Consider the following 25,807-nt stretch of genomic DNA (forward strand, 5'->3'; position numbering starts at 1 on the left):
GAATGTGGCATTTACTCTACTCATATCTGACATTAGTAATCACAGTACCAAAATACACTCATGGTGAATGTGACATGGGTTGTGGAATGCATATGTGAGATGAAGCTACAGCAGAACAGTTGAGAGAGAAGTTGAAAGACTTGGATGGCCAGTCCCGTAGAAATAATGTATGATAATAGGGGTACTTGAAAAGACTGAGGGGCCAGCGATGGACCTGTTTGTGGAGGATTTCATCCTGAAACAGCTGCAACCACGTGGACTTTCCAAATTCTGTTAGGTGGAGTGAACTCACTGCATCCCACACACTCCACAGAAGCCTGGTGCACCACCTTGTCCCATCATAGCAAGACTCTTCAACTTCCGGAATGTGATTCTCCAAGCAGCTGGCAGTGCCCCTCCATTGCATATACGGAATGCTCGGGTTACCTTCTTCCCTAATTTCATTCTTTGGGTCCAGATGGTGCGCCGCAGTTTTCTCGAGGTGAAGAAGGCTCTGAGGGAACAGGGCCTCAAATACTCAGTGATTTTTCCGGTGCAGCTTTGAGTAGTCGCAGTGGGCAAAACTTACTTTTTTTCAACCCCAGAAGCTGGGTGAGATTGGCTGGAGGGATGGCAGATGGCAGGAGGGTCAAGACACTGCGACCTGCCTAAAAGGTGCCAAGGTGGTGGCACTGCAATAGAGAATTGTTATACTCTCAAAGTGGAGATGCAGGATAAAAATGATTTATCTACCCTGGGGAATCACCCTGATCTCTGGGGTGGAGCTTGTGACCCATGGGGAGAAGAGAGGGGCCCACGAGATTGAGAATGTGGCACTGGAGATTCACCCAGAGTGTCTTCTGGGTCGTCTGGCAGCTGCCCTTGATGGTCCTAAATTGGTGATGTGGGGCAAAACAGAGACTGACGATATGAGAAACCAACTTGGTACGGAAATTCCAGTAAGGGGCTGGGTGGGGGCCAGAAGGTGGTAGTTACGCTTCCTAGTTAGCAGTATGTTTAGTTTTGGCAACAGGTGCTCTGCGCAGTTAGGGAGGCAGGCAGTTTGGGTTCTGCAGCTCAGGGTAGAAGGGAGGAAAGATTTATGTTTGAAGAGGGGTTATTGGATTCCTGTTGTTGTTTATTTTCAGGCAAGATACATAATGCCAGTCACCATAGCTGAGGCACACAGGACATTCACTCTCACAGTTGGCCTGGCACCCCCGGGGTGTTATCCGTTAACCATATGGTGGGACAGCCAAAGTTAGTATGTCAACCCTAGGGATACTATCCTGGAACCTCAATGGCCTAAGCGACAAAGTCAAATGGGGAGTGGTGCTCCAGTACATCAAACAAGACTCTCCAGATATAGTTCTCCTACAAGAGACTCACAACCTGGGAAATAGGTGTCACACCCTGGATCGTTGAAGATCTAAAATGGCTGCTTATGCGGGCCATACGACCTCCTCTAGAGGAGTGGGAATATTGGTGAGAAGAACGCTGCCCCTGGTCATTTAGCAAATATGGCCAGATCAGCAGGGCTGCTAAATGGTGCTGTCCGGGACCTGAGAGGGGGTGCCTCTTTAACATACTTTCAGTATACATCCCATAATGAGTTCATGACTCGGTACTACCGGCCCTGACCACTCTGCTACACAGTGTTTCAGATGGGGAATTGATCATGGGAGTGATAGCATGGACCTTCATCACCCCAGGCCCCTAGGCTCTGTTAGACAACCATTTGCAGACTATCTCACTGCCCAGGGACTGGCAGATGTATGGCGTACCTTTAAGTCAGCGACCCAGCACTTTATCTTTTACTCAGAGTTGCGTAATAGTCTCTACTGAATTGATCACTTTCTCATGCCTGTTCTCCAACTATTAAAAGTAGATTACTAACTTAGCCAGTGGTATTTCTGACCATTCTGCCCTGTGGCTGATGTACGGTCAGGGCGAGAGGCCGAAAACTAGCTGCATTATATTGAGCCTTTGGTACCATAAAGTGCCAAAAAATAGAGAAGAAATGTTAGCCACAACAGACCATTTTTTTAAGGAAAAAACTTCAGTCGAGTCTGCACTCACGTTGTGCGATGCATAGAAGACAGTAGTCAAGGGGGTGGGTTTCTCTATGATGAGGGGAGGGAAAACAGCAAAAAGTGCCAAATTGGATGCTCTTGAACTTGAGTTATTGTCCTTTGAGTCCGGCTTACCTGACAAGGAGTGATCATAGTGAGCCCACATCCTAGCCCTTAAGCAAAAGGAATACGGAGACTTGGCCCAGGAAGCAGCTAAAATGCACCATAGGCGGACACAGCACCACGTTTATGAAATGAGGGACAAGACTAGAAAATGATTGGCCTGGCTTAACAGGAACGATGCAGTGGATAGGTGAGTTGCTGGGACCCAGAAGGAATCAGTGGAACTTGCTAGTAGTCGAGAAGCCATAGCCAAAACGTTTGCCCACTACTATGCTGAAATCTATTGAACAAGATGATACTCCATGAAAAGCGAAGCAGTCGAGCGTCTGCATGACATCCCCCCCCCAAACCTCACTACAGAGGATAGGGAAGCCTTTGAAGAAGAACTTTCCCTGGAGGAAACAGTATGAACTGTCAGGGATTTGAAGCCAGGCAAAGCATCAGGACCTAACGGTGTGCTAATAGAACTCTACAGTATAATAGTTGACAGCCACTAAGCTTACCCCATATCTGAAGCAGATGTATGAGGAGAGCCAGAATGGGGGAGTACTCCCATTAGACCAGCACCAGGCTTCCGTAGTGGTCATCCACAAAGAAGAGAAGCCCAGGGATGACAGCGGGTCCTACATGCCTATCTCGCTGCTGAATGCGGAGGTGTAAATATTAGTGAAGTGCTGGCCTCGTGGTTGACCCTCGTAGTCCACAACTTGATCAGCCCACACTAGTCAAGCTTCATGCCATGACGCAATGCGGCTCTTAAGCTCTCTGGGTTACATGGGGCACTAGGCCACACAGACACCATTCAGGAAAGTGCCATGATCTTGTCCCTTGATGTGCGCTTGGCCTTTGACACAGTGGAATGGCCATACCATGTTTGCATTGCTGGAGAGGCAGGGCTTTGGCACCACTTTATTAGCTGAATACAACTCCTATATACAGCCCTCCAGGCCCACGTAGTAGTAACCAGCACTTGGACTGGCCCATTTGCCCTTCACCGGGGCATGAGGAATGAGTGCCCACTTTCCCCCTCCTGTTCGACTTGGTACTAGAACCGCAGGCAGCTTGGGTGCGTCATGACCCCTTAATCCATAGCCTCTGCTGGGCAGACCAATGGGAAGACAGAATATCACTGTATGCTGATGATACTCCGCTGTATATATCAGACTGTACCTGGACCCTAGACCACACAGTGCTCCTAGTGACTCAATTTGGCCAGTACCCAGGCTATACAATCAGTGGACCAAATCTACTATCTAAATCCTCAAAGGAGCTCCCCCCAGACTGCTGCGTGACTGTGAAGCCAAAGTGGTGACTGAGGGCTTTAAATACCTGAGCATTTACAGAGCTAAAGACCCAACAGGCTTCTAATCTTGTAATCTCCTCCCACTCCTGACCTGCCTTAGATGAGACGTTCAACAATGGAGGGCTCTCCCCTTGTCATTGCTGGACAGGGCCACTCTTTTCAAGATGATGTCCCTACCAAGCTCTTCGCACATATTGCATAATATCCATCCCAGTACCCTCATCATACCATAGTACTATATAGTGAACTCAGAAATCTACTATGGGATGGAGGCACAGCAAGATTAGCTCTGGCCAATCTGACTAGGAGCTGGTGTGAAGGCAAGAATTCCCTTCCTGATATCAGAAAATATCACTGGGCAGTGCAAAGCACAACCATAAATTATTGAATGCACATATCCCCAGATGACCTGGCTTACTGTATGGATAGGTGGCTGATGCAACCGGGGGTGTAATTGAGAGGCACCCCTAAGACAATGCATACTAGTGGACCAACGGCGACAACACTCACACACTGGAGCACCACACTTCTGACCCTGGGATGAGCTAGGAAAATTACACAGGCCACCCGCCTATGGAATTCTGGGCCACTTGGTAACCTCAGAGATTTGCCAGGCTTTGATAAATGGGATCTAATAGGCATATCAAAAGTGGGAAACTGACGGTCAAAGGCTCAGGTTGTTCCCATTCTAGATATGCAGACTGAGTACGCCTTGGCTCCAACCAAATGCTAGCGCTATCTTCAGGTGCATCATATGCTTTTCAGCCAGTGCTTCTGGGGAGAACTAGACCTGCCCGAGTCCTTCCCCTGGAGAGTAGACTGCTTGAAGGACACCTGAATAAAAAGGACACATTCCTAACTTATCAAAAGCTAGTCATTAATAGGCCATACCCATTTACACATCTCAAGGAAAGATGGAAGTGGGCTTGTGGGAAGTCTTGATGAGGACGAATGGTACTCTGTACTGACTTCCCAACTGGAGGCAAGAATTAGAGTCCGGTTTTGCCTGGTGCAACTACGGATCCTGCTAAGGTCCTACTTGGCAGGCATGTTTAGGCCAAAATAGACAAAACAAATGATGCTCGTTGTCTGAGGGGGTGCAGTATTGAGGGATCTTTTTTGCACATCAGATGGGAATGCCCTGCGATACAGAACTACCAGAATTCAGTGAATGCCAACAAGAATGAGGTGGGGGGTAGACCAATAGATGGCTCATCGAAATACATCTGGGACGATACGGATCTTGGGACAGTGGCAGTGTCATGGATGACACATGGACTGATGATAGCCAAAAGAAACATTGCAAGACTATAAGGGGCATCTCTTGTGCCAGAAGTCAGCGACTATAAGAGAGACTTGGATTGGTGCATGGTGGCTAAGGAAGTGGTATACGAAGGCCAGACATGCCCCAGAAATGGGTAAACATCCAGGATCAGTGGAACACTTACAGGGGACATATATGCACAAGCCCCCTCAATGAAACAACATCAGTCCCGGATTGGGGCCATTGTGAGCTGCAGGTAGACCAGGAGGGGTTGGAGAGGGGATTATGCATGTCTAAAGGTAAAGATTGATTATGACAGCAATGCCATGGATTGTGCATGTTGCTTGCAGCTATGCACTATCTAGAATGCATTCGGATGGATCTGATATGTTCTGCCAAAATGTCACTAATAAGAGTAATAAAAAATAATATTTGAAAATGATTTGAAAGGACAGCTGAGAGACTCCCTTACGTCATTTTGAGATCCAACATATGGAGGTCACTCAGATACTACACAAGTGCTGTAGCTGGTGTTCTGTGATGTGTGGGGCAGTCATGTGATCTAGCAAAGCCTGGAAATGAGAGGGATACTATTACTTAGCCTGTAGAAGAGGCGGTGTCAATCTACAAAGTACACAAGTCTGACCTAATATGCTGTGCATGAATGAAGGGGCAATGTTGATGACTGAGATGGGTAGTAAGGCTAATCAGCAGAATTATGACAGCAATGTTGATTTAGTACCATACATTAAAAGATATGCCATCAGTGTGGGTACAGGAACACACATAGGGGGTTATTCTAACTTTGGAGGACTGTTAATCCGTCCCAAAAGTGACGGTAAAGTGACGGATATACCACCAGCCGTATTACGAGTTCCATAGGATCTAATGGACTCGTAATACGGCTGGTGGTAAATCCGTCACTTTTCCGTCACTTTTGGGACGGATTAACACCTCCTCCAAAGTTAGAATAACCCCCATAGACTAATATTCACTGTATAACACAACAATGTTTCCTGGTAACACCAGTCACATATTTACAGAGAATGTATAGGTCAGTGTATATTCCAGGCACATTGACAAAAACTGCAGCTATGTCCTTGGCCAGCACAAACAAGTGTGTTACAAATGACAGTATCTGTACCCTGGGTCCAGAGACATGACCTAGTTCCACAATCTATCAATGACCTAACCAATCATCATACGAACAATCAAACCTATTTATGCCAAGTCGTGTAAAACCATGACAAAGTATGAGATTATCCTACAGAAGCTAGCTGCCAATCCCCAGTATATGATAGGGCAAACCTGACATCAAGAACCCCAAAGGTAACAAAACACTACTGATTATGCACTGTGAACTGAGCTGAGGCCACAACAGTCAATCTGTGTCAATACATGCAACAATAGGCCTGCCTGGGCATGCAAAGTGCCACATGAGCACTTATGACTAGGGAGCCATCACTGCCTGAGAGCAGCCCTGCCATATAGATTGTGTGCAATTTTGTAAATCTGGCAATAAAAAGAAAGTTTGAGTCACTGTACATTCCAAGTGTATGTTAACACATAAGAGCAAAAATGTTCCACATATGTCCCACCTAGGTGGACCAGGCTTGGTGCCATCTAGTTGGGTATGGACAAAAGGATACACTTTTGAAGAAAAAATGTGTGTGTCACATGATTAATTACAATTTTAGATGACCAGTACAAATATTCCCACATTGGGAAACACAGATATGAGTACACAGCCTTGAGACAATGGCCTACATATATCACTGTTGGAATCGAGAATTGGTATGTGTCAAATCCCCAAACATACCACTGTATGATGCATCACTTATAATACATGAAACACACAAACATGTCACATACATACCTACAATGACACATGTCTGCACACCAGCTCCAACATTTTGCCTGCATGGGGAACTATACGTTATATGTGTTGCTTTGCATCATGAAGTCTGGCCCTTACAACACACCAGAGTGTGGACATTTGCGCACTCACATTGTAATGGCTTTCTGAATCTTTTCTCACCCTTAGTCAACGGCATCCTTTGCTAAAGCTTTGTCAATGGTATCATCTGCATGAACATGTATTGCACATAGCCCATCCTATCTTATGCTGTGTTTTGAAAAGTAAAGCCGGAATTCTAACATGACTATGTGGTAGACCCTCACTATGAGTAACATCACATATGTACACTCAGTACACATGTGTAAACATGCGTGTGGAAAAGAATCTTCATACACATGCACATTTGCAAATATTATCAGTCCTCCCATGCATCACACACACCTAAAAACATATGTTAACACATTCCTATGTTACCGGTACACAGTGAAATGCACATGCATACACATGTTGCCATACCATACAAACTGCATATATCCATAGCCCGTGTAACAAGGTATGTGAATCTGGGTGCACTGTCAGCCTTTCCTCCTAAATCCATGCATGGCCGTCATGCGTGAAAAAAAAACTACGCATAAGGTACTTCACCATAGATCGCAAATCATTAAAATGACACCTGGCACTATGCGCGTCTACTCTAAATCGTCTTGTCAGCCTTCCCTCCAAAATTCACGCATGCCCTGCATGCATCAAAAATACTGCATACTGTAGTCCTACAAACATTGAATAGGCGAGAAATTACGCCTGGCACCTGCATGTCAAATCTAAGTCAACAGGCCTTGTCAGCCTTCATAGAAAAAAATCCACCCATGGCTGTCATGCGTCAAAAAAACGACACATATCAGAAAACGTAATGCATATGCCTAGGAAATGATGTAACATGACTTCCTCTGCTGCACACATGGAATTTACTTTCACTTTTACTTTACAGTTTTGTTGTTTGTGGTTAAGAGAGGTTGTGTGGTGCCTATGCTCATGCGAGGAGTGGTGGATTTTGACTGTTTTGTGCTGTGTCCTGTCAGTATCTAGTGTATTTTGTAAATGTTGTACATTTTTTGAACATTGTTGTCCTATTATTGTATAAGCATTGGCTGGTGTCTGTTTTAGGGTAGTTTAGTATTTTGGGTTATTTGGGGTGAGGTGGGGTATAGTTTTATTATTGTTGGGGTTTTTAGTTTTGCAGTAGAGGGGAAACTACAAGATGTTGGGGAAAGGAAGAGCCCATCAGATGAGTGGTGATGAACTGGGAGGGTTCATCTGCTTAGTGTGCCACTACCTCCCCAACATGGTGGCTATAGATGACCGGGTCATCATGGGTTACCCAAAGAAGGCAAGGAAGCAGCTGTGGGGCGAGGTGCTCTACCAGATTCATAGGATCTTCTCAGTGGAGCGCAAAGGACCAGCAGCTTAAACACCGATGGGTAGACCTCATTGCCCATAATCATCTGGTGATTTGGTTTGGCAGACCTGTTGGTAAGTACCTCTTTTACATTGCAACATCCTCATTTCCATGTGCATAACAGTAGGACATAAAGATAACTGCAGCATATCATGACAAGGGTGAGGAAAGCTAGTTTTGTGTCTCAACCAACCTGCATTTATGAGAGGTCAGCAATGCACCGGTTACAGACAATTTGCACATTCCTCTCTGTGTACCTTGTGTATGGCATATAGATATTGAAGTGACAAAAATGGTACACACATGTGCAGTGATGCCAGGGTTCATGTTTCGCAGGCACAAATATGCATATCCATCATGGGCTTTTCAACTCTGAAAATATGCTAAGTAATTTTTTAGTGATAACAACCATGAAGCAGGAGTATTGGTGGTCATGGGTGTGTGTGTTCCTTGAGTCATGTATGTGCAGAGTGACACGACTAGAACACAAATGTATGAACACTCATTTGCTCCTAATACAATATCAGTGTCATCGTTTTTGTAAGTAATGTGGCTGATGGAGGCAAGTATTACTAAGAGATATGTCAAAAGGTGCACAATGCAAGCATTGTGGCAGTTTTAAAGCCTAGTGACACATGGTGGCAGCGCCAGGCCTTGGGAAGGCATGGTTGGTATTCCTAACGTAGGTGGCACATGAAAATAGAGCCCTTAAATCAACTTGGTTCTACTGTGCCATTTTTGGAGTTAACTTGTTTTAGTGCCTAAGACAGATCTATGAAATGGCAATTCCATTGTTATGTGTGGTACAAAGCATGCTAAGTGCCACCATAATGTCATAAAAACAACGTCAGCGTAATGACATGTGCCATGGTTTGCCATATGTTACATACCCACACTCATGATAGAGTTATGTGGTGGTAGTATGGGGTTTAAAAGAGATAAGCATTTAACTGGTTGCTCCATTTTCACATAGATTAACTACAAAGTTCTAAGCTTCTCCCAATGGACAGTATCCTGTCCCCAACAAATCTGTAATATATGAATCTGACACATGTATGTATGTGTGTATCCCATATCTGTACATGTTTTTGTGTGCTATATATTTCTGAGTGACATAATAAATGGCATTTGTTCATTCTTGACACTGAGTTGACTAGCTCACTCAGCTAAACAAGTGGAAAGTGTAACAGTTGTCCATGCTTTTACTTGTTGAACAATCACAAAGATATGTTTTCTTGTTATTTCTTACAGGTGGACCTCCACCCTACACTATTGGAGAGGTTTCTAGGTTTGAAGATCCCGATGCAACCAGTAAGTGTATCCTTATATGTCACATGTGTAGATCCAGGGTTGTGTGTGAGAGGGTATGTTGTGTGTAATGCCATGTTAAAATGACATGTGTCAGTTATGACACCATCATCTATGCTTGGGTATCAACATCATGTCTGATGTTATATAGATGATGTGGAATGAGTTGAATGATACACAGTTACCAACGTGTACTGCAATGGATTTGTGGTGTTAGGAAAAGGTAAATATGACCACAAACGCAGCAATGTCAGTCAAGATATGTGTCAAAGGTGCTGGAGTTTGGAATTGCATGGATGTTGCCAACATATTTGTCACAGCACGTGTTTATGCACTGTGTGCCACACGTTTCACTAATTTACTTTGAACATGATACAATTTATGTGCATGTGTGGAGGTCTCCAAGGAGCGTATCAATAAGACACTTGCACCACCGGTGCTTCACTACTCATCAGAAATGAAGTGAGGCACTGGCCGTGCAAGGAGCCTTTTGTGAAGGGCAGCAGTCAGTTGATTGCACAGAGATTTGAGCTCTTTTCCAAATGGATGTGGGACCAGATTCATAGGATCTTCACAGTGGAGCGCAAAGGACCAGCAGCTTAAACACCGATGGGCAGACCTCATTGCCCATGAAAGGGGATCTCCTGGATCATCCGGTGATTTGGGTTGGCGGACCTGTTGGTAAGTACATCTTTTAAATTGCAACATCTTCATTTCCATGTGCATAACAGTAGGACATAAAGATAACTGCAGCATGTCATGACAAGGGTGAGGAAAGCAAGTTTGGTGTCTGTTTGTGTGGCAAACTAGATGTATGAAGATTAACCTACATGATCAACCCATCACGATAATTGTGAGCAAGCATGGTCACGTCACATGTGTATGAGATGTATGTGGTGAGTGTTTACCTGGTACTTAGGAGATGTAACAAGCTTGTTCACATATAGGGTAAGATTTAAGAAAAGTGCGCTGCACCCAGTGTAGCTGCACTTTTCCTGCACCCCTTAGCACACCTCTACCGCCACTATGCGTGCGCCGTATTTGTAATTCAGCAACCTTGGTGCAGGGTAGGGGAGAATAGCATAACATTTTTGGACATTATTGTTGTACTGTCCAGGGTAGCTCAAAATATTTTGTCACGTACCCTGAACTGTACATAGGAGCCCATTGTCACAAATGGTGTGCCCCCTTGAAGCCCCTGCAGGTCTTAAAAGTAGCAGGAAAAAATGACACTGTGGAATCTCTTAGATTCCCCTGCACTTTTTTTGTGCCCCCCCCTACTGGGGGAACCCCTTTGCATTGCGCCACTTTGTTAATATGGTACAGAGAATTTGGCCTTCTTGGGCCACATCAGTGTCACAATAAGGATGTTGCTAATGTGGTGCAAGGAGGGGCTAGTCCCTCTTAAATCTGGGCCCTAGTGTGCAACATTGGATAGCCATTATCCCTGTAACAGGAACATGAGACCGTAGATGCCTGGTAGGCAGATTTGTATGGACATGGGTCTTGACATTGTTGTAATATGTCTAGTAGACAACATGTGTCGTCTAAAAATGCTGCATACATTGCATGGTTCTTCTTTCTCTACCCAACACAGTTTGGTTTTTGATGACATGTTCTCCTCATGTTTTAGCAGCCACAATGACCAGAGCATGGAAGCATGAATTTGCGAAGAGGGCCAAGCGTTTCCACGACATCTACAAAGTCCAGACAGGTCACCACAAGATGGCTAAGAGGTACCGTAGGGAGAAGGCATTTAGGTTGTGGCTGATGTTCCAACATGGGGGACCAGCAAAACTCCCTACAACCAGCGTCAAGAAAGGTATCACCTTAACGCCAGGGTCAGCAGTGCCTCAGCAGGTACCACCCCTTCCATATCCACAGCACATATAACACCAGTAGCCCAGCAACAGCCACCACCAACTGCCAGAGGCTCTTCCTTTGAGGCAGATGTAGAAGGACATAGCAGACCTCAAGGCAAGGTTGTCAAAACTGGAGGCGGACGATGCCTGCAATTACAAACTCTTGAAATACATAAGATTAAACTCAAGAAACTATGAGTGTGGACAGTGACTGCTTCCCAGTTCCTTCCCTTCCCCTAGTTCCCAGTTGTAAATAGTTTTAGTGGGTTTTAGGTAGGTAGGCATAGGTTAAGTAGCATAAGATTAGGTTAGTTGTAGGACATAGTTAGTATAGTTAGGGGGTAGGATTTCGGTATTATTTTTGTGTGGGGGTACAAAAAGGAAAGTTTAGTTAGTGTATGTGTAGTTTTAGTTCATGTTGTCCTACTCGTCTATTGTCTCTTAATGGGGGTTGGGGGACAATGTTTATTGTTTGGTGTTACATGTATGGGACACGTTTAGATTAGGACAGATAGATGTAGAGCTAAGTTAAGATAAGTTAGTATAGGTTAGCTTAGTGTAGGTTAGTCTATAGTTTAGGTTTTAAAAGGTAGTGTTTTTACTATCAATAAATCCTGTTAGTTTTCAACAATAAGGTGTCCAGGATGATTGACTGTCTGGGTGTTATCATGTCTGCACTGGCCACATTAGACAAATGCCTTTGGATATGCATTCAATGTTGATTTACCTGTGTGACTATGTGTTTCCCCTATGACAAAGGAACTGTCTCATTGGCAGCGATATGACGTCAGCTACTCAAGACACTTTTTTACACAGTTCCTGACACTTGGATTCTGTATGGATACAAAATCTTTGACAGGAAATCATGCAAAATCAACTGTTAGTGCTAAGGTCTGTAACAATAATTCTTGAAAAGTTTAGCTCATGAAACTCCATCTTATTTGGGGATTGGATACTGGCACACTAATGGCTGCCCCTCACAGTCTTACACATGCCTATTTAGTTGCTCACATCAATGTTGCACTGGTACAATCATTAGGGAAATTTCCAAACACCTGTGTTCTGAAACACACATGCCATATGTCAACCTGCATGGGTACCTGTTTAATACATGCTTTGAAGACTCAGAAAGTTGGTTGTAGTCCACAAAACTATCAGTCACCTTAATCATGTTTGAGTCCTAGTGTGTGCCTTTGTGTCTGACAGAAGGCCACACATGTCCTTTGATTCTGTAGACATTGACATAGCTTCACACAATGCATACATTTGTAACATTTGATGGAACACTGAAAAAAAGAAGGATACATGTGAATATGGTGATTTATTTACATGTGCAAGTTTTGTTTCCAATGACATACAACGTATTATTCACTGACCCCATGAGAGGGCCAAAGCCATTGAATGTCCAGTCAGAGTCCAATGGTGAGGGACATGTCATGAGACATGTGAAGAAGAAGTGAGCATTAGTGAGGAGGTATCCAAATTGACAATAGGTAGGGATTGAGACAATGATAGTCCATGCATGATAAGTCTGCAGAGGTAAAGTGAAGAGGGCATGTTGCCAGCTGTCACAACATTGGCATGATCTTCAGCACAGAACTAAAGAGATACTGTCCATGTGGCACAGACAGTAGATACTCGTGTGCATGTTGTTCCTTCCACATCTTCATCCTCTGATGTGTGTGGTGCATCCTGTGCCATGGCTGGTGCTGTTGTTGAAGTTGAGGGAGGCACACACACAACAGGGGATAGAGATATGCAATTAAAGGTTCCGGCAGATGCCATTTGTGGGAATGCATATGGCATCACTGTAGCAAGGAAGAACTGCTGTTTTCATAACACAGGAGCTACATCATGGTGGTAAGCAGCCATGTTTTCATTGAGGGGGGCCAGATCCCACTGTATGGTCTCCAGGCCTTTTTGTTATAGCCCCCAGCCTGTTACCAATCATGCTGCTGGCTCTTTAGGAGGGAAATTGGTCAAGCCTCTGCCTCAGGACAGTAGCTATCTCAGCTAGGAACTGCTGGAGTCCCAGCAGCAGCAAGTGGGTGCCTCTGATGGCAAACGATTTGTCCATATTCGGACTGAGGCACCTCCCCACTCCCTCTAGGCTGCCTGCCATTGTCTCCATCCCTACCGCTGTCCTCTGAAAGGTAATGTCTGGGTCCTCAGAGTCCAGGGCTGTGGCAGGATTGGTCGGTGCTGTGTGTTGGTAGATGGATGGTTCATGTGGAGACCCCACAATGCTGTTTGTCTACCCTGTAACTGGAGATGGTGTATGGAAGGAACCTAGGACATCCTGGAGGGTGGCAGCATTGATGGTCGCCAGCTGGTCATCCTTATCATCGTAAAATCCAGGACTGGCATGTCCACAGGAGATAAGGCATCATCCTCTACAATGGAATAGTGAAAGGTCAATCTTTACTTGCTAACAGTGGCTCTGTGATATGCTACTGAGCCCCCCATCAAGGCACATATTTAGGTCCCCTAATGGCACACTGTGCTACCTGATCATCATTTCTGTAGAGCCACCATTTGTACAATCTGCCAGTCCACTGTTCCTTCCAGGTGTATTAAACTCACATTCGTTTTTAATCATGGTTTTTGACATATGTGCCCCTTCCATTGAGTTGACTGTGTTAAGAATGCATGCCATGGGCATTGGTCCAGATGTGTGTTCATACTGCAAGTGGAGATGTACAGAAAAACTTGGAATTTGCTTTAAATGATATTTGAGTAAGTAATTGACTCATCTGCCGCCCTAGGTGTGTTGTTGGAATGATGGTAGGGAGTTAGCTGTCCACACACATCCTTCTAGACACTTTGATTGGTGTGTCCAGCATCCTGCACCACCCATTGTGATATTCAACCAACTTGTGTGTATGTGTGCAAATAGGATTTTCTCCCTTCCTGCAAGGCAACGTTCATCCGTGCATCTCAGGATTACTTGTTGCATAGCTGCAAGGATGGCTGCTTTGCTAGACTGACTGTTGTTGTGGTGGACGTTAGATCTTCCTGTTTACACACATACACACAAGGTGGTTCATTGTTATGTTGTGTGGTGCAGGATGCTATCTGAGTGCATGTGGAAAGCCCACCCAGTTCCATCACTCTGACAAAACATGTGTAGTGGGATGTGGAACTGATACATTTTGACACTTGTTAATGTGTGGATGCATCATCTTGGGACACCACTTCAGGGATGGCATTGTAGTTGTGTTATTAAGGAATGACATTATTGTAAACCTATTGTGGACTACTGCCAATGTGTGTTGCAATAATCATCAAACATTGTAAGTGGCAGACAGCATTCCTTTTAGTAGATTTAGCAGGATGTGTTCCTTCTTGCAAATGTGCTTTTGGAAGGCAAGAGGGACACCCCTACACCACGCAGATTGTGTGGCAAAGTTGTTATTGTCTGTCATACCTTTAGGCATTACCAAGGTTAGTAGAGGGTTAAAAGATCCCTGCACATTTGAATTGATGCTGCACAGCAGAGCAAGCTGAGCTGTTGCACTGTGTGTTTCTTCATAAATTTGTAATTATGTGGCAGTATATCCAGACACAGACATCATAGTGTTCTACCAAACAGAATCCTTTTTTTGACTTCTATTCCAGTGGTGGATAGTGATAGGTCATACTTCACATGTCAAGGTGAGGCACCTTGCAAACTTTATCCTGGCTTTTTGTTATGTGCCTCTCTTACAACTGACATTGGATGTAGTAGGCATTCTATGTGCATATTTGTGATCTTCCCATGTAACACCTGTGATCCACCAGGCTTCTCATGCCTTTGAATAGATCTGCACATCTGGATTTGGTTAGGTGTAGTCCAAGTACTCAGGGTGGTGTGTGAGTGACAAGTGGGTGTGTGACAAGTTTGTATTTCTAGACTATAGTTGTTTATTGTGTCTTGCATTGTGAACCAAGCATTGTAAGCAACGGACCTCCCTGTGCTTTTCTGCACTTGTGCCATCATTTTTGGTGGCAATGCTATAACCTCACTGGACTAACTGCGCACTTGGAGCGCTGAGTTAGTCCAAAAACTATGCTAACCCTGCGAGCGGAGGGGAGCTCACCCAGTGTGTGCCGCAGCCCAGTATGGCTGCACAAGCGCAAACAGTCTGTGCATGTGCTGTGCAGCCTATAAGTGGGCTGTAGGGTGCACCGGGGCAGAGGACGGAGGCAACTGCTGAAGAGGAGGACTCGCCATCGCCGTCGGATGATGAGGAGAGGAAGACCCTCGGGAAGACCCAAGTAAGACCCAGGTAAGCCCTTGTCTCTATGGTTGTCATTGTTTGTGCACACTGGTTCACAAACAAGGACTAAAACAGCAGCTTTTGCTGCCTGCGGCCTGAATTTCTGGCCAGGGCCATATGCAGTGAAAGCTGCTGTTTCAGGTCACTTGTGCACCAGCCTGTTCTGTGTGCACTGCACACGGGGAAGGCCGGTACACAAGAGGCCTGGCAGCTTTCATTGCAATTTGTTGGATTTGTTACATCAAAAGTTTGATACCAAACTTTAAATATTTAGCTCGTTCTGAGACTTTATTAATTAAAATGAAAGACTCACCATGTAGGCCTTTGCAGCCCATTCACTACAGTGAGGAAATAATGACATTGGTTATTTTCCTCATCACCTGGGATTGTAAAACAGCTTTTATCAAGTCCCTGCTTATAGTTACATAGCACCAAGCCCTAGGGCCACTTAGGACACACCTTAGGGGTGACTTATAATTAAAAATAAGGTAGCTTAAGACTTTAGAAGCACTTTTATTTCAAAAGTTGAATTTAGGCTTAACTTTAACTTAAAAGCAGCCAGTAAGGCAGGCCTGCATTTAAAATGACCTCAGGCACCACAGCAATGCACATATGGGTGTACTACCTATGCTGTGGTCTTTGAACCTACATGCCCTACCATATACTAGGGACATATAGGTAGTTTGACACAACCAATTATATTTAGCCTAATTTGCATAAACAGTTTAATCAGAGCACAGGTCCTGGGACTGTTTAGCAGTGCTTAGAGCACCCTCAGAGTCAGAACAACACCAGCAAAAAGTGAAAAATGGAGGCACAAAGTTAGGGGGGCCCTAAAATCAGCCCTGTTTTCTCACACTGGGGAACATATCTGAGATGGGATTAAGGTCAGGCAATAGTTCCACTCAAGAGGAATGGGGTCTTGTGAGGCATAAAAAGGCTTCAATCAATCATAGCATTTGTAAAGCGCTGAGGGTGCTGTGTCTCCAAATTAAAGCCTCATCTTGAGGCTTCTTCTGAAGTCTACCTGGGAGGGAGCTGTTTGGAGGTAAAGAGGCATGCTGTTCCAGGACTTTCCTACTGTGTAGGAGAAGAAGCAGCCTCTGCAACGGCTGTGATGGATGTGGGGTGTGTGTGCGATGATATGCAAGAAGGAGCATTGTTTTCTTGCCGGGACCCAGTGTCATCTTAAACGCAGGCCGCTTTTAAACTAAAGTTATATGCAAATATGAATTTGGAATTAAAAGTACTTCCAAAGTCTTAAACTACTTCATTTTTTTTACACATCGACCCCTCAGGTGTTCCCTATATGGCCCTAGGGTTGGGTGCCGTGCAACTATAAGCAGGTACCTTTTAAAATAGTTTTATAAGCCCTGGTGAGATAAAATAGCCACATTTGTTTTTCCCTCACTGTGATGAATGACTCCCATAGGTTAAAATCGGGATACTTTATTTTAATGACCAAAGTCCCCATAAGAGACAGGTACCTTGAGTTTGGTAGCCAATTTATTGTTATAATAAATCCCGCAACCTTCTATTGTTGGATTTAATATAACTAGTTCAGGTAAAGAGTTTTAAAACTCCCACTGAAATATGCCAACATCAGCTGGAGAGTGGCCTTCTCTAATTGGCCAGCCTCTGGCAGCCTGGCCAGGCCTTCTTGATGAGGTGTAAAGTGGCCTGGGCTGAACACAAAGGATCTACCTCGGGGAGGAGATCTGCCTCAGCAGATGGTGATACAGGATTGGGGTGGAACTGGTCTTCAAAGGCAGGGAAGGACATTTAGAGCAGCTTAAGACCTTCCCCATTTCCTGCAACCCCAGACAATGAGGTGCCCTCTTGATCAGATTAGGAGAGGGAATGAGAGGGGTTTTGTTTAGGATTTTTAGCGGCACCAGTGGGTGGACTCAGCCAGATCTAACCTCCAAAAATCAGTCTCAGCCATGTTGGATTTTTGAAGAATGTTGCTCCCAGGGATTGATTTTTGATACACTTCCCAGGCAGTGGACAACAAAGGGAGAAGGAGCCTGCCTGTGATACGACAGTCAGGCCCCCTGCTTTCCAACCAAGGAGCAATGATAAATATGGCAGAGCTGCACCCACACCTCAGATCCCTGCTAGAAAAAGATTCTGGAGCAGAAGATCTGCCTTGCCGGTCTCCTGGCCTGCACCTGGAACCTGTACTCACAAAGACTGCAGCAGCTGCACACTTTAGGATTCAACAAGAGAATGACTTTGCCTTGCTTCTGCAACTTCAAGAGTGGAGTCCCGTAAGCTACAGGTACAAAGGAGCTGCCCAGTGTCCCCTTCATCAAGTCCTACAAGAAGTGCCCAGCTGACCAGCGTCCAGTGGCCATTTGAGGATTCTGACCAGGTGCATTCTAAGAATTGTAGTCCCAACTCCCAAGGAGCAACTCAGAGCTTCTGGAACTTTGGATTAGGCTGTGTACTCATCAAGGACCAAAAAAGGACATCTGGAAGAAGATCCAGAAGTTTGGCGACATTTGCAGCAACTCCATAAGTTGAAGAGGTGCATTGTTGGAGCATTAGTTCCAGACCCCAAGAGGCAAACCAGAGCCTCTGAACCCTTAGCTGGTGCTGTGGACCACTTTCCTGAATCAAGAAACACTTCTGAATGTAAGTTTAACAGTGTTAGCACATGGGTGGCCTGAACTCTGGACCTTGCCCTTGTCCAGTGTGACCTTTTTTAACCCTTTGAGCGCTGATTGCTTCTATGCATTAGAAAACATGAATTCTTTAAAAGTTCACTTCTCTGGTTCCCCTTATCTGATTTTAATCATTTTGGTGTCATTTTAAAGATATAAATATTATCTATTGTATTTATAAATTTGTGTTGGATTTTTATTATGTTTTGTGTTTTACTTATTTACTGTTTTGTGACTTTTAAATGCTTTACACACTTGCCTCCTAACTTATGCCTTGTCGCTCATTGCCAAACAGCCAAGGGATGAGTTGGGTTTAATTTATTGATCCCTAACTGTACCTAAGTGGCGGCTAGCGGCCTATTGCTAGGTGTAGGTACTTACCTACCCTTACCAATAATTCACTTTCCAACACCCAGTGAGTTTCCTCTCGCCTCACCATCAACTTCTGTTGCCTTACTTACTCATGGCTCACCCCGTTATCCTTCTGCTCTTGATATAGAGTGGTAAGGTAGGTAATGGTAACACTTCAGCAACCTTCAATTCAAAAGTATCAATCCTTTTAAAACCTGCTTGAATGAGTCTCTTATAAAGGTTTCCAATGAGCATAGAGTAGTATCCACTATTTCCTTCAAAGTTTGTTTAAGTGCAGCTATATCCACACTCTTGAGCTCTGGTATGAGGTCAGCAGTGGAGATAAGAGAGATTTAAGGGTCAAATGGGAAGAGGCATTAGAGGGAAGGAAAGAGGGGGAGAGAAAAACAGAATTAAGATGAGATACTAGGAGAGGAAACAGAGGAGGGTGGAGGTGAGAGAGAATGTGACAAAGTGAGCAAGGGAGAAGAGGGGGTGGAAAAAAGAGACAAATCATGCCCAAAGTGTACAGAGAGCAAAGTTAAGATAAAAGGAATGCAATAGCAAGAAAGATACAAAAGGAACAGGATTGAACGGTAAAAGGGGGAGTTTAGAGAGAGGGTAAGCTGGTAGAAGAAAGGGAAAAGAGGAACTATAGAAGAGATTAAAGGATGTCCCTTATAAGGAGAAAAAGGCTTGGTCGCTAGCAGCAATTCTGGATGTGGTACCAAGCGGGGGTTATTTCTTTTTTCTGGCTACTCCTCTGTCTTGTCCTAAATATACTCTTAAAAAAAACTTCACCCCAGAGATATAGGACATAATATTTATGTTGGATAATGTTTCTGTACACAATATTCTGATGTACAGCTGCTAAGAATCTGTAGAAATTGGTTTCTGCCACCAAACATAAAGATGATAGATCTTGAATAGGTCCCAATCTACAATCTGTCAAAACATGCACTAAAACAAAACTAAATTATAGCTATAGTGAAAAGTTCTCTCTTTCTTTCTTTCTAATTCAGTCAATATACAAACCTATGCTTACAAATCATATAAGCCTAAATAAGTAATCAGTATTTCTGAAGACTACATCAGCAAGGCATCAGTGTTACCTATGTTTAAAAAATCCACAAACGAATATATATGACTGAGACATAAAAACACAATGTGAAACCTAGTATGAGCCCCAAAAAACTCCTGACTATTTGTGACCTTAGAATGAACTTATGGAGACACAAATATATGATAAACGGGTGAACAGACAAATAAATATTAAAGAATATTACAATAGTCCCAGAACTGACACAAAAGATCTAAAAATAAGCATATGGTAACAAACAAAATTTGTACTTAACAAAACTATGTTTAGTCAAAATGGATCTGAATACCTAATGACTCCATCTCTGCATCTCAGCACTGTACATTTCAGCAAACATCTATGAAGATCTGCAAAATCTACACAACAGACCTTATGTGCTGTGATGTAGATTAATCCTGGAACTATGTAAATATTTGTATCACTTCCTAAAATATATCATTTGAGAAATGTAAGTCTACATCAGGCACTGACATGCTTTCCAAATCAGAAGACCTACTATTTAACCCACAAAACAAAATACTACAAACCTTTGATATGGAGGCAATATCTGAAAAGCAACAAAATATCAGTGTGTCTCTTAAGAGTCTTCACATACTGCATGTGTTATCATGAGTAAGAAAATAACACAGTGTTTTATGCATGGCATACAACACATGCTGTAGGTTTTGAGTATCCTATGTCTGTGTTATGCATTCATGTGTACTTATGTACATTTTATCAGGCATTAATAAAGCCTTATCATCTTTGGCATGGGACTGTTGGCAGTAACATTGCACAGATCATATATGAAAAATATGAGATAGCATATAAATATCTCTTGGCTTCTACAATAGGGAGTGAGAACAATGTGGAGATGCATAGCATCAATTCCACTTTGGGCTACTTGACTAAGGTGATGTTTGACATCTACCAGATCATGTGCAAGGCTTGTCCTCATCCATCTGCAACTGTCTTTTGTCACTCAGTATCTGGGCAAACTACAACTCTGCCAGCCAGGTCAGATACACTGTTCTGAACTTCCCAGCCATCATAGCGCAAGTTGTCTTTGGAAAAAGTATGTCCATCTCAAATGGGTGTCTGTCTCAACATCAAGACATGTTCACTTTGTATTTCAAAACAGCAGCATATCACAGCAAATGTCACAACGTTGAAATGTCCAAATAAAGATGACATGGTGAAGGACCCTGAAACAGATTAACAAGGGAAAATCACTTTTACCTCATAGTAAAAATAACTCTAGGGGAACCCTGATCACCTACCATCTTTGTCTTGCACTGACCATTCCTAAAAGAATACAATAGCAGACAGTTATGTATCCTAGGGCACAAGTTGTACTGACATTGGAGCTTAAAACTTGTAAAGGTAAACTTACACTCAGGTGAAGAAGTGGGCAATCACATCAGGACATAAGTCCACTCCTTCTTCTTCATCACTGATATCTTCATAGGGCATTTCAACACCCTCACACAGGGGCTCATCATGGTCTCCCTCCTCAGCAATTATAGGGATGTCTCTACTTAGGATGATGCAGTGGAGCATGCAGCAGGCAACCGTGATTTGGCACATCTTATCCGGTGAGTAGAGGAAGGCTCTACCCAACTTGTCTTGGTACCTAAACTTAGCCTTCAGGAGCCCGAAAGCCCACTCCACTGGCCTCCGTTTTTTTGCCATGAGCCTCATTGAAGCGGTCTTCTTGTGGCACTGTTGGATTCCTCAGTGGTGCCACTACCCATGGTTGGTTAGGACACACTGCATCTCCTATGCAGAAGCAACACATCAACATATTTCTATCATGTCAAACCATTGTCCCTTGCTAAACTAGGATTCAGGCAAACAATTGACAAGGTATGTGGTACTTACCAATCAGCCAGGCCCTCTCTGGTCCAAGTTATGCCATCTGCATGTGTATATTGCTGTTACGTAGTATGAATGAATCATCTGTTGACCTAGGGATGAGGGAACAAACACTTGGGATGTATAAGTCTGGGAAGAGGACAACTTGCACATTGATAGAATGGTAGTTCTTCTAATTGTGGTAGGCCTGTTCTCTGTTGCATGGTAGCACCAAGGCAACATGCATGCCATCTATTGCTCCAACCACATGTGGTATTCCACCCAAAGCATACAATTCTCTCTTCAGAGTGGCTAAATCCTGTGGATGTGGGAATTGGATATATCTGTTGATGGTCTTAAATCAGGGAAGCAAGGCCTTCTTGTAGCACACCATTGAAGGATGGCTGGAACATGCCCCCAGATACTGCCATAGTGTATTGAAATGTCCCAATGCTAGGAAAATGCAATACTGCCATGGGTTTTACTATTGGTTTTATGGCTGATGGTTTCATATTGTGAGGCAGGAGATCAAGCTGACACAAATCCAGGATAGGTTGCTTATTTAGGTGATATTGCTTGATGATGTCCCTTTCCTCCATGGTAGCGAGATCTGGAAAGGGCCAGAGCACCTGAGGCTGACTCTTACCCAAGGATAGGTTCAGACATCTGTAAGTATGAAAAAGAAAATTTCAGATGAAATAGTCACACTTACTTCTAATGTCAAAGCACACCTGACTCCTAAATAACAGTAGAAATCTCATAGAGTACTGCACATACATAAATGCACATCAAATCTTTGGCCCACTAAGATATAAACTTATACATATTTTAGATTTTTTTCTCATTATGTGTAAATAATACATTTGCTCTGTATTATTTGCACCTCTTTTTTTTGTTTACAATTGTTTTTTAGATACCGTCAACAGAGATGGTAATTTAGTACTTTGCCCGTTGCACTATCATTGACACAGGCATGGTTCACATTTTTTGTCATATCTTGCCCAGAAAAGTGTCATTCATATCTGACTATTAGAAATGCACTAGCCTACATTATGAGTGCTGGTGAGGCACAAACAGTTGTAAAATGTGCAGCTAAGCACCCTACAATGGTGGCCACATGTCGTTGCCATCAGGACATTGCTTAGCCGATGGCCATCAGCGGACGTTAACCGCATAGTAGGTGGTAACCTCCACGACAGGCCCTGACATAGGCTAACATGTGTGATGGCTACACATGAAAGCCAATGGCTGTGTCCGTCTCAATCAAGGAACACGTCTGCTGTGTACTTGTACACCGCCTTGTAAAAAAAATAAAACAAGCCTCCTAACACTGCAGTCATCAAGACTCCACAATTTTTGCTGCTGTTACTGACCTCTGGGAGCCAGGCTGCCTGGCAACGCAGGTGACAGGGCTACTGTCTTCTCCCCTGCGGAGGTGGAGCTTCTTGCCAGGCAGGTTATGTCCTTATGCAGCCAACTCTATTGGACCCCAGAGAAAAAGGTACATGTCTGATTGGGGAATGTCTGACTGATTAAATTCTTCCTTACTGGTTCACAGGATATTTATTTCATTTTTGGTAATGTGGGTGTTTTTATGCTTTGAGTTAACAGAATGAAGCCTCCGGGACAGATTTTTGTGACCAATGTCTAAATGTTCTGTGCATGGCAATGTTCAGCCACCCGACAGTAAAAGCTGTAATGTGTGTCTATGTCACACACAAATCCTATTTCCTCACACAAACTGCAGTCTGCTGATGATCACTGGCCAATAGACAGTGTACTAGTTGTATGACCGACAACATACAGCCAGTGTTGAAATGACAGTGATGTTGTTTGAAAAATGTAGAAGGTCTGGAGTTGTTTGATGCTCTCTAAGTTTACTGTCATGTGGGAGTTCAGCACATATTATGCATTGTTTAGCCCTGCATAGTTTCAACCTATCATGGAATCACCTATAGGTAGACTTATTTTAAGTGTAGCAAGTTCTGATGACAGTGGCTCACCATCATCCATCCCAGTCCGTCCCATTAGAATTCACACTTGTACAAACAAACCACTAATCCCTGCTCATTGACACATATCAACCCTCCTCTGTTGTCCTCAGTCACTGTACATAATGCAGATCTTGGGTTCTGACACCTGGTAGTTTCAGCAGGAAGCCAATGTAGGTGTGAATATGATTATGTGCAAGGATTGTACAGGTGGTTTGGTCTTCAATAGCTCACAAAGACTGTGAATGATTTGGGGTGACTCTCACAACGGGATTGGTTGCATATGTCTGTCTAAGATGATGATGTAGATTTAAATAGGTTACATGAGGAACTAGCAAGTATTGATGGTGCATGTGTGATCACTGCAAATCAGTATTTTCACTCTACCTATGACTTTAAAAGAAATTCAATTGTAACTGTTTTGTAAATGTATGCGTGCATTTGTAAAATATGATGTCACAGCAGAACTTCCAAACAGTGAAACTGAATTGCTTTTTCCTGCTCTTTTCTGTCACTTATACAGGTCAACCCCAATCAAAAGTGGGAGATCTGGAAGGCAAAGAAGGTTCAGACCCAGGGAGTCCACAAGTGGCTTAGTCTGTACTGTCAGAAAAGAGGTGGGAGGACCTGCGTAGTGTCACAAGGAAATCAGCCCAAAGCCAGGTTGGCAGTCCTCCCAGTGATCCAGGTGACACACCCTGAAACCTCCTAATGGCCTGCATACTTGCAGTGGCAAATCCGGAGTTTGATGGGCAGTTGAGGGCCCAGTAGCAGCAACATGGGGGTAAGTCATTTTTTAAAGATATTTTTTGTGGTTTCACCTCTTTACTTTCCAGCTATGTTGTATGCCAACAACTGCGAGGAAAACACACATCCGAAGCCCATGATGATTTCTGGCGATGGTCTGATGCTGTGTGTGGTGATTTGCCATGTGCTGTACCATGCCACTAGATTCCTCCTCACAAGGTAGTTACTGTTTTGGGCAGACACCTGGCTGCATGCAAAGAAACGGAATGCCAGCATTTTCTCAATGACAAGAGGGACAGTTCCTCAAAACATGCCACAGGTCCTGATTGGGTTAGATGTGATTTTATATCAACAAATGTGTGAAGTCAATGTAGGCATCCTTACTGGTGACTGGCAAATCACACAATTGTGAAGCAGCTGATACATCAGACTTGACATTGCTAAGTTGGTGGTATGACAATGTGAGAATGTGCATCTGCACTGAACGTTTTGATATTCTGTGTACAGTGACATCATTCTTTAACTGACACATGTTTTTGAAAGCATTTTCTCCAGCAAACCTATCATTATGTTGACAATAACTGGAGGCCCTGAGTCCTTAGTCCATCATAAATGTACATGTTAGCCAGTCTGTGATTGCCAACATAAATTTCTTTGTCAAACTATATTGTAAGCAACAAACAAGAATGTGTCCACATTGATGAGAGATATGGGCATCCCACAGACAACAGTCCTGCTCAGAGGGTACTTTGATGATGGAGAGCAATGTGAGCTTTAAAGAGATATTTGAATGTGGAAGTTAACAACACATAGATGTTGTGGTGTCCAATTTTGGGCAGACAGTTTCCATCCAGAAATCTTACCCTTTGACGAAGGGAACCAATTTTAGCTTTGTACTGCAGTGGTTCAGAAATATAGCCAGGTCTCTGTGTTTACTCATCGCATGCTGTTGGAACCCTTTTTTATGGAGTGAACTGCAAGTGTGAGTGACAAAGGCATACATGATGTGGGAGCAGAGATGGGGAATAACTGATTTTTTCTCAAAAGTGTGTGATGCACATTGATGTCCAATTGTATTCTAACATATACACTATAACTATTGTATCATTTTTTAAGCATCAACTGGGCAAGGCAAAGGTGACAGCGGCCACATCGGTAGGGATGAAGCTGGCCAGTGCGGATCAGGTGCTGAGGCCCCTGACAGTGAGGGACCCAGTGGCAATGAGGGAGAGGGGACTGCCAGGAGACCATGTGTGACTCAACATCTTGCTCAGAGGCATCTAATGAAGACCAGTCCCTACTAAAGGGAGAACCTGGAGAGAGTGTGACACCTGCATCTTCATCCACCTCCTGCATTCATAGCCCCACCCTCCCTCTTGTCCCCCCCCAGTTGGCAGTAGCTGTCCCCCTAAAAGGGGTGGCATCACCTTTGCTGCAGGCACCTCTGCCCCTGTCCTGGTGTCCCAGGCTGCGCTCACTGAGGAAGCTGTAGATATATTAAGAAGGATCATTGTAGGTCAGATTGCACCACTGAGTGTCATCTAGGGGCTTGCTGGCCAGAATACCCAGATGGTGGCTTACTTGGATGGCATTCATGGTACCCTGATAGACAAACGAAGTGGGTGTTTTAGAAATA

Source organism: Pleurodeles waltl, chromosome 7 (genome assembly GCF_031143425.1).
Source record: "Pleurodeles waltl isolate 20211129_DDA chromosome 7, aPleWal1.hap1.20221129, whole genome shotgun sequence".
NCBI classification, from domain to species: domain Eukaryota; kingdom Metazoa; phylum Chordata; class Amphibia; order Caudata; family Salamandridae; genus Pleurodeles; species Pleurodeles waltl.